Source organism: Colossoma macropomum, unplaced genomic scaffold, assembly GCF_904425465.1.
Source record: "Colossoma macropomum unplaced genomic scaffold, Colossoma_macropomum, whole genome shotgun sequence".
Lineage (NCBI taxonomy): Eukaryota > Metazoa > Chordata > Actinopteri > Characiformes > Serrasalmidae > Colossoma > Colossoma macropomum.
In genome coordinates this window covers 180,001-190,000 of record NW_023494910.1, presented here as the reverse complement: position 1 = coordinate 190,000, position 10,000 = coordinate 180,001, and the positions used below count along the sequence as shown (strand labels likewise).

The 10,000-nt window shown below is 41.5% G+C and overlaps 1 protein-coding gene across 1 annotated transcript in view; it reads left to right on the top strand.

The window, feature by feature from the left end:
* grm5b (glutamate receptor, metabotropic 5b) overlaps window positions 1-10,000 on the top strand; it is a 103,591-nt gene that overhangs the window by 15,731 nt on the left and 77,860 nt on the right. Inside the window, exon 2 of the mRNA XM_036560816.1 lies at window positions 9,508-9,678. The gene's annotated coding sequence lies outside the window, so the exon portion shown is untranslated. The remainder of the gene's footprint in view (window positions 1-9,507; window positions 9,679-10,000) is intronic.

The following is a 10,000-nucleotide window of genomic DNA, read 5'->3' as shown; positions in this document are numbered from 1 at the left end:
CTCTCGTAACATTTTCAACATTGTGAACAGCTCCCGTTAACATTTTCAGCATCATAAACAACTTCCGTTAAGGTTTTCAGCATCTGCAACAGCTCCCGTTAATTTTTTCAGCATCTTGAACAGCTCTCATTAATGTTTTCAGCATCGTGAACAGCTCTTGCTAATGTTTTCAGCATCGTGAACAGCTCCCGTTAACTTTTTCAGCGTCGTCAACAGCTCTTGTTAACGTTTTTAGCATTGTGAAAAGCCCTCGTTAACATTTTCAGCATCATAAACAGCTCTAGTTAACGGTTTCAGCATCGTGAACAGCTCTCGTTAATGTTTTCAGCATCGTGAACAGCTCTAGTGAATGTTTTCAGCATCGTGAACAGCTCTCATTAACATTTTCAGCATCATGAACAGCTCTTGTTAATGTTTTCAGCATCGTCAACAGCTCTTGTTAATGTTTTCAGCATCATGAACAGGGTCTCTTAATGTTTTTAGCATTGTGAACAGCTCTCGTTAATGTTTTCAGCATCATGAACAGGGTCTCTTAATGTTTTCAGCATCGTGAACAGCTCTCGTTAATGTTTTCAGCATCGTGTACAGCTCCCATCAACGCTTTCAGCATCGTGAACAGCTCTTGTTAATGTGTTCAGCATCGTGAACAGCTCTTGTTAATGTGTTCAGCATCGTGAACAGCTCCCGGTAACATTTTCGGCATTGTGAACAGCTCTTGTTAATGTTTTCAGCATCGTGAACAGCTCCCATGAAATTTTTCAGTGTTGTGAACAACTCCCGTTAATGTTTTTAGCATTGTGAAAAGCCCTTGTTAAAATTCTCAGCATCGTGAACAGCTCTAGTAAACGTTTTCAGCATCATGAGCAGTTCTCGTTAATGTTTTCAGCATCGTGAACAGCTCTTGTTAACGTTTTCAGCATCGTGAACAGCTCTTGTTAACATTCTCAGCATCATGAACAGCTCTAGTTAACACTTACAGCATCGTGAATGGCTCTCGTTAATGTTTTCAGCATTGTGAACAGCTCTAGTTAACATTTTCAGCATCATGAACAGCTCTCGTAACGTTTTCAGCATCATAAACAACTTGGGTTAACGTTTTCAGCATCGCAAACAACTCTCGTTAACATTTTCATCATCGCGAACAGCTCTTGTTTACGTTTTCAGCATCATAAACAGCCCTCATTAATGTTTTCAGCATCGTGAACAGCCCTCGTTAATGTTTTCAGCATCATAAACAGCTCTCGTTAATGTTTTCAGCATTATGAACAGCTCCCGTTAACGTTTTCAGCATCGTGAACAGGGTCTCAATTTTTTCAGCATCGTGAACAGCTCTCGTTAACGTTTTCAGCATCGTGAACAGCTCCCGTTAACGTTTTCAGCATCGTGAACAGCTCTCATTAATGTTTTCAGCATCGTGAACAGCTCTCATTAATGTTTTCAGCATCGTGAACAGCTCTTGTTAACGTTTTCAGCATCGTGAACAGCTCTCGTAATGTTTTCAGCATCGTGAACAGCTCTCGTTAATGTTTTCAGCATCGTGAACAGCTCTCGTTAATGTTTTCAGCATCGTGAACAGCTCTTGTTAACGTTTTCAGCATCGTGAACAGCTCTCGTAATGTTTTCAGCATTGTGAACAGCTCTCGTTAACGTTTTCAGCATCGTGAACAGCTCTTGTTAATGTATTTAGCATCATGAACAGCTCTCGTTAATGTTTTTAGCATCATGAACAGGATCTCTTAATGTTTTCAGCATCGTGAACAGCTATTGTTAACTTTTTCAGCAATGTGAACCGCTCCCGTTAACGCTTTCAGCGTCGTTAACAGCTATCGTTAACGCTTTCAGCATGGTGAACAGCTCTCGTTAATGTTTTCAGCATCGTGAACAGCTCTCGTTAATGTTTTCAGCACTGTGAACAGCTCTTGTTAACGTTTTCAGCATCGTGAACAGCTCTCGTAACGTTTTCAGCATTGTGAACAGCTCTCGTTAATGTTTTCAGCATCGTGAACAGCTCTTGTTAACGTTTTCAGCATCATGAACAGCTCTCGTTAATGTTTTCAGCATCGTGAACAGCTCTTGTTAACGTTTTCAGCATTGTGAACAGCTCTCGTTAACGTTTTCAGCATCGTGAACAGCTCTTGTTAACGTTTTCAGCATTGTGAACAGCTCTCGTAACGTTTTCAGCATTGTGAACAGCTCTAGTTAACGTTTTCAGCATTGTGAACAGCTCTAGTTAACGTTTTCAGCATTGTGAACAGCTCTCGTAACGTTTTCAGCATTGTGAACAGCTCTCGTAACGTTTTCAGCATTGTGAACAGCTCTAGTTAACGTTTTCAGCATCTTGCACAACTTCTGTTAACATTTTAGCATCATGAACAGCTCTAGTTAACGTTTTCAGCATCTTGCACAACTTCTGTTAACATTTTAGCATCATGAACAGCTATTGTTAATGTTTTTAGCATCATGAACAGGATCTCTTAATGTTTTCAGCATTGTGAACAGCTCCCGTTAACGCTTTCAGCTTCGTGAACAGCTCTCGTTAATGTTTTCATCATCGTGAACAGCTCTCGTTAACGTTTTCAGCATCTTGAACAGCCCTCAACGCTTTCAGCATCATAAACAGCTCTAGTTAACGTTTTCAGCATCGTGAACAGCTCTCGTTAATGTTTTTAGCATCATGAACAGGATCTCTTAATGTTTTCAGCATCGTGAACAGCTATTGTTAATGTTTTCAGCAGTGTGAACAGCTCCCGTTAACGCTTTCATCATCGTGAACAGCTCTCATTAACGTTTTCAGCATCTTGAACAGCTCTTGTTAACGTTTTCATCATCGCGAACAGCTCTCGTTAATGTCTTCAGCATCATAAACAGCCCTCATTAATGTTTTCAGCATCGTGAACAGCTCTCGTTAATGTTTTCAGCATCATAAACAGCTCTTGTTAATGTTTTCAGCATCATAAACAGCTCTTGTTAATGTTTTCAGCATTATGAACAGCTCCCGTTAACGTTTTCAGCATCATGAACAGGGTCTCAATTTTTTCAGCATCGTGAACAGCTCTCGTTAACGTTTTCAGCATCATGAACAGCTCCCGTTAACGTTTTCAGCATCATGAACAGGGTCTCAATTTTTTCAGCATCGTGAACAGCCCTCGTTAACGTTTTCAGCATCATGAACAGCTCCCGTTAACGTTTTCAGCATCATGACAGGTCTCAATTTTTCAGCATCGTGAACAGCCCTCGTTAACGTTTTCAGCATCATGAACAGCCCTCGTTAACGTTTTCAGCATCATGAACAGGGTCTCAATTTTTTCAGCATCGTGAACAGCTCTCGTTAACGTTTTCAGCATTATGAGCAGCTCTAGTTAACATTTTCAGCATCATGAACATCTCTCGTTAACGTTTTTAGCAGTTTGTTGGTGTTTTGAGGGTTGATGATGAGTGTTCTTGTTTTGAGGATGATTAGTGTTTGTTGATGTTCTGAGGTTGATGTGTGTTTCTTGATATTTTGATGATGATGAGTGTTGATGTTTTGAAGATGATGGGTGTTAGTTGGTGTTTTGAGGATGATGAGACTTTGTGGTGTTTTGAGAATGATGAGGAGTGTTTTTGGTGTTTTGAGGATGATGAGTGTTTGTTGGTGTTTTGAGGATGATGAGTGTTGATGGTGTTTTGAGGATGGTGAGTGTTGATGTTTTGATGATGATGAGTGTTTATGGTGTTTTGAGGATGGTGACTGTTGTTTTGAGGATGATGAGGAGTGTTTGTTGATGTTTTGAGGATAATGAGTGTTTTTTGATGTTTTGAGGATGATTCTCAGTGTTTGTTGATGTTCAGAGGATAATGATGGGTATTTATTGGTGTTTTGAGGATGACTATGAGTGTTTGTTGATGTTTTGAGGATGATGAGGAGTGTTTGCTGGTGTTTTATTGATGTTGAGGAGTGTTTGTTGGTGTTTTGATGATGATGAGTGTTGATTTGAGGATGAAGGGTGTTTGTTGGTGTTTTGAGGATGATGAGTGTTTTTTTGATGATTTGAGGATGATGAGTGTTTGTTGGTGTTTTGAGGATGATGAGGAGTGTTTGTTGGTGTTTTATTGATGTTGAGGAGTGTTTGTCGTCTTTTGATGATGATGATGACGACTGTTTGTTGGTGTTTTGATGATGACGAACACTGATTGTTGGTGTCCTGTGGATGTTGAGCAGTGTTTGTTGATGTTTAGTGAACAGCTCTGTTTAACGTTTCCTGTTGCAGCAGTAAAGCAGTAGGACTGCTGACCTTTGGCAAGGTTGTTTGTTTCTGCTGTCTCCTGTTTCCCGTTAACAGGGTGGTGCTGGTGAGGTGCTGCTGCTCTCGCAGGATCAGATTACCAGTTCTGATCTCTGATCTGTTTGGTGGTTTTCAATATTTTTGCAGGGTAATTGTATCAGACTGTTACACAGTATACGCTCTGTTTTCTTTCTGATTTCTATTCTGCTCTCATCTCACCTTTATTACAGAGAGACCACACAAACACACACACACACACACACACACACTCACTCCCTCTAATGGAAAGAATATAAAACACTTTAACGAGCGGCGCATCCAATCTGTGGTTTGGCGTCTGAGTGGCGAATCGCTGTTCAGCTAAAAGAGGAGAATTTATACAGCCTGATCAATACAGTCCTCCAGCACTGACCACATACATCACCCTCACAGAGAGAGAGAGGGACAGAGACACAGAGAGCGAGAGAGATGAGGGAATAGAGAGACAGAGAGAGAGAGAAAGAGATGAGGGAATAGAGAAAGAGAGAGGGACAGGGAGACAGAAGGAGAGAGAGAGGGACAGAGAGAGAGAGAGAGATGAGGGAATAGAGAGACAGAGAGGGACAGGGAGACAGAGAGAGAGACAGAGAGAGAGAGGGACAGGGAGACAGAGAGAGAGAGAGAGAGAGAGATGAGGGAATAGAAAAAGAGAGAGGGACAGGGAGACAGAGAGAGAGAGAGACAGAGAGAGAGAGAGATGAAGGAATAGAGAAAGAGAGAGGGACAGGGAGACAGAGAGAGACAGAGAGAGAGAGAGAGAGAAAAAGAGATGAGGGAATAGAGAAAGAGAGAGGGACAGGGAGACAGAGAGAGAGACAGAGAGAGAGAGAAAGAGAGAGAGATGAGGGGATAGAGAAAGAGAGAGGGACAGGGAGACAGAGAGGGAGACAGAGAGAGATGTGGAACAAATGGAAGGTGAGAGAGAAATTTGGTACGATTCAGAATAATTATTGAAAACATGTAGTTTACATACTAAAGGAATATAGATGATAAAAACAACACATCTTTTATTCTTATTTTAGGTTTAAATTATGTTTATTTTGGTCAGAAAAAGAAAGATTGTATATTATTTTGAGTATGTCACTGTAATGTTCTCCAGTGGGTCACAGCTTTAAAATGGCTTATGTGTGGCTCAGCCAATCAGATTGTAGAACCAGAACAGCCAGTGAGATTTTAGACCGAGAACAGCCAAAAAAGCCTATCAGACTGTAGAACTAGAGCCATCAATCAGACTTTAGAGTCAGAACGGCCAATCAGACTGTAGAACCAGAACAGCCAATCAGATTGTACAACCTGGTTTCCAAAAAAGTTGGGACGCTGTGTAAAATGTAAATAATCAGAAAATGCAATGATGTGCAGATCATTATAACCCTATGTTTAATTGAAAACACAACAAAGACACCAAATCAAACATTGAAACAGAAAATCTTTTTTTTTTAAATATATTTGCCGGTGTTGAATTTTATATCAGCAAGATGTCAAAAAAAATGACAGGGCAATAAAGACTGGTAACGTTGTTTTAATGCTAAGAAATGCTGTGAGTAACTGGATCTGATCTGATGGTGGACGAAGAGTGACTGTCTGGTTGAGATCCAGACCTGCAGACTCCTCTAAGATAATTCAGGACTGAATGATGAAGCTTCTCCGCTCTCTGATTGGGTGATTTCTCTCTGGAGCTGCTGCTGCTGTCTGACACAGTCAGAGAGGAGTGGTATTCTGAATGGAGCGGTCTTCTGAATGTAGAGTGTACAGCTGCTTCTCATGACCAGCTGACTGGTCCACCATTTGATGGGTACACCAGCTGACAGGTACACCAGCTGACCAATCCACCAGCTGACTGGTCCTCCAGCTGACAGGTCTACCAGCTGATGGTACACCAGCTGACTGGTCCACCAGCTGACGGGTACACCAGCTGACTGGTCCACCAGCTGACTGGTCCTCCAGCTGACAGGTATACCAGCTGATGGGGACACCAGCTGACTGGTCCACCAGCTGACAGGTCCACCAGCTGACCGGTCCACCAGCTAAAAGGTCCACCAGCTGACGGGTACACCAGCTGACTGATCCAGAAGCTGATGGGTACACCAGCTGACTGGTCCAGAAGCTGATGGGTACACCAGCTGACTGGTCCACCAGCTGACTGGTCCAGAAGCCAACGGGTACACCAGCTGACCAGTCCACCAGCTGACGGGTACACCAGCTGAAAGGAGTAGGGTGATACAGAGAGAGTGAAAGGCTGTATGTGTCTCTCGGCCGTTGTGTTGCTGAAGGTTCTACTGGTTGTCAGCTGTTTGGATGTGAGAGGAGCTCAGAGTGTCTGAGGAGCAGCAGGAGCAGCTCTAAGTGGGCGAATTCGTAATGAAGTGCAGATTTAACACTGTTTTAAATGCAGAACTGTAATGAGTCGCGTTGCTGGGTCGGTCAGCACAGCCCACCAACACCGTCCAGACCCAGAGTAATAACTTTATAGAAATGAGCTGAGCAGCGACCAATCATATTGTTGATATGTGGCATAAAAAGGACAAATAACTTATAAATTCAAAACATGGGACACACATAAACATACAAACTGCACCCTCGTTTAGCCCTACTTCAATCAATCAATCAATCAGTCAATCAATGAATCAATCAGACAATCAAGCTTTATTTCCACTCGGATGTTTGTTAAGGGTGACCCGCATTTACAGTGAAGCCCAGCAAGTTCAAACAGGGACTGAACGAGTTAAAATTAAATATAATCAATTAAAACAAATTAAGACTAAATGAACAAAGAAAATCTATTTAAAAAATGAAAAGTTTAAAACAGGCACACAGAGATTACAGCGCTAATTATTTATTGTTCAGTTCTTTATTATTTTTTAATTGTTTATGAAAATATGTACGTTAGAAACTCTGCACAGGGTGGGTTCACCAGGGTAAACAGGCAGCATTTGGCAGGGGGGTGTTATGGCTGGCTGGGTGGGTACAGGGTGGGTTTGGACAACTACTGCTTGTTTGTAGAAGCAAACAGGCAAAAAATGAGCTGCAGAGAAAAGCATGTTAATAATCACAAGCAGCAAAACACATGAAGCTGTAGAGCATCCAGTTAATAGCTTCCACACTCAATCTGATTTTTTTTCCACGACTGATGTTTTATTTTTGAACCTGTGTTGAAATTTCCGCTGAGCTTTAAATGTCTTACAGAGCGATTAGCTAATAAAATAAAGCTGACCCAGATAAAATGTTGCTTATTCTTAAGTGTGTTGTTGACAAAGATCCTAAGAAAAAGTCTATTCACCACCTGGAAGGCCTTGTGGACCACGCTATTATGCAGGAATTTTAGATAGTGGGTGGAATTCCCCTTTAATAGCAGCTGTACTCAGACCAGAATGGTCAGAATCACAGTCGCTGTGTCACTGAATAACCAGCTGTAGGATGTAATGGTTCTGAGAGATTAAAGGGTCCACTGACTTTTCTACTTCTGGTGGTGAAATAGTGGTTCTAGATAGCAGCTCTTTGTTCCCCTGTCTGTCTGTGTCTCACTCCTGTTAAACACGGAAAGCTGTGAAGGTGGAGCTGCACTTCACTGAGCTCTCTGGTCTCACCTCAGCGTCAGAGACCGAGCAGTTCTCACACTGAGCTCTCAGAGGAGCTGACTGGAGATCAGACACTTCTGCTCCTTCTCTTCAGTTCAGTCCCACTTTCAATCAATCAATCAATCAATCAATCAGTCAGTCAGTCAATCAATCAATCAATCAACCTTTATTATACACACGGAGCCCTCAGAGGAGCAGACTGGAGATCAGACACTGCTCCTCCTTCTCTTCAGCTCAGTCCCTTTTAATCAATCAATTAATCAGTCAATCAATTTGTCAATCAATCAATCAATCAATCACCAATCAATTAATATATATTATATATGCTGTGGCTTATCTCTAACACTCAGGATCTCTACCAGAGTGTTTCAGAGGGTGAACTGAGATGAACAGTGTGAGGAAAATAATGTGATTTTGGAACACTGAAGCTGTAAATCTGTTCTAGTAGAGCCAAAAATAACATGAATATGAGCAAAATACATAACTTTAATTTGAAAAGGTAATAAGATACATTATGTATTACCTACAGAAGTTGTGCAATTACAGTAATGTTGACTTTGTAACTTGTTACTTCCAGCACCGGTAATTATGTGTAATGTGTAATTACACAGTTACAGTATGCTGTGGCTATAAAGACACACTGCTGCACTGCTGTAACAGCAAATGGAGTTACAGTGTTGTTGCGTATGTTATTAATGTGTAACTACACAGTTATTAGAGGCACTTAATATAAAGTGAGACTTTTTACTCTTTCACTCCGTTTATCAGAGGAAACTCTGGTGGTTTGAGATGTTTTACAGCCGACAGTCAGATCAGCTCAGCAGTGCAAACTCTGCTGCAGTGTTGAGCTGCAGTTCTCAGTGAAATTCAGGACGAGGCTGTTAGTGCTGATACGAATTAGTTCCAAAATTGTAGATCATTCTCAGAGTAGCTCACAGGAAGACGGTGGAGAGACGGCGCTGTTCACTGAATACAACAATAACCCTCAAACAGACGCTGAACAGCTCTTAATACGTTGAGAGCTCTTTTACTTCTCAGTCGGGTTTACAGTCACATACACACGCTCTGTGTAGCGCTGCTGTTTTTATGGAGCTGCTGTGATGGAAGATGGAATTCAGTGAAATCTGATGATAAAGATTGAATCACTTTGTGTCAGAAGACATTAAAACTGTATATTTGCACTTATGGAATTATATAAAGACCAAAAAACAAATCTAAACTACCTCCTGTTTATCATACCATAAATCAAATGATTTCAGTCGGGGTCTCAGATCAAGCAAGGGGGTGATTAGGAGTCTGTTGAGCAGCTGATGCGCCGTCTAGACTCCATCCACCACACGGTTTTGGCTCAAAAGATGCTGTTTTCCTTCAAAACACTGTTTCTGTTTAATGTTCGCAGCAGATTTAGACTGGAACCGTATGTGTGGTCAGTTTGTCTAATGTGGTAACCAGAGGAGGTTCTCCTTTTGAGTCTTGGTTCCTGTCATTGGTTCTTCTTTACAAATGGTACATTTTACAAATAAAGTTGAATTTAATTTGAATTGAATTAATTTTTAATTGAACTGTATCAGAATTTTTCACTTCGGATGTGTGTGTCTGTTTTTGTGTGTGTGTGTGTGTTCTTCAAGGTTATGAAGATCATCACACAACTACTGTCCCTAGCCAGAGGTTGCCATAGCAACGACCCCATGTCCCGGTCCTGGTTGTTACAGAGACTCCAGCGAGTGCAGGAGCTGCAGGATTTTGGCTTTATTGGTGACTTCACCTGCGCGTTCCCACGGCAACCACTTCCCTGAAAGGTGTGTGAGCAGCAAAGAGTCAGGAGTTGAGCACACACACACACACACACACACATCTACATTCCTACCATCACCACTATTATCATCACCATCATTATCACCATTACCATCATCATCATCACCATTACATCGCCATCATCATTACAATCAACACCATCTCCATTATCATAATAATTAAGACCATCATCATCGCCACCATCACTGTAATCATTGTCATTACATCACCATTATCATAAAAATTATCACCTTCACCATTATCACCATGACTATCACCATCATAACAATCGACACCATCACCATTAACGTTATCACCGTCATCACT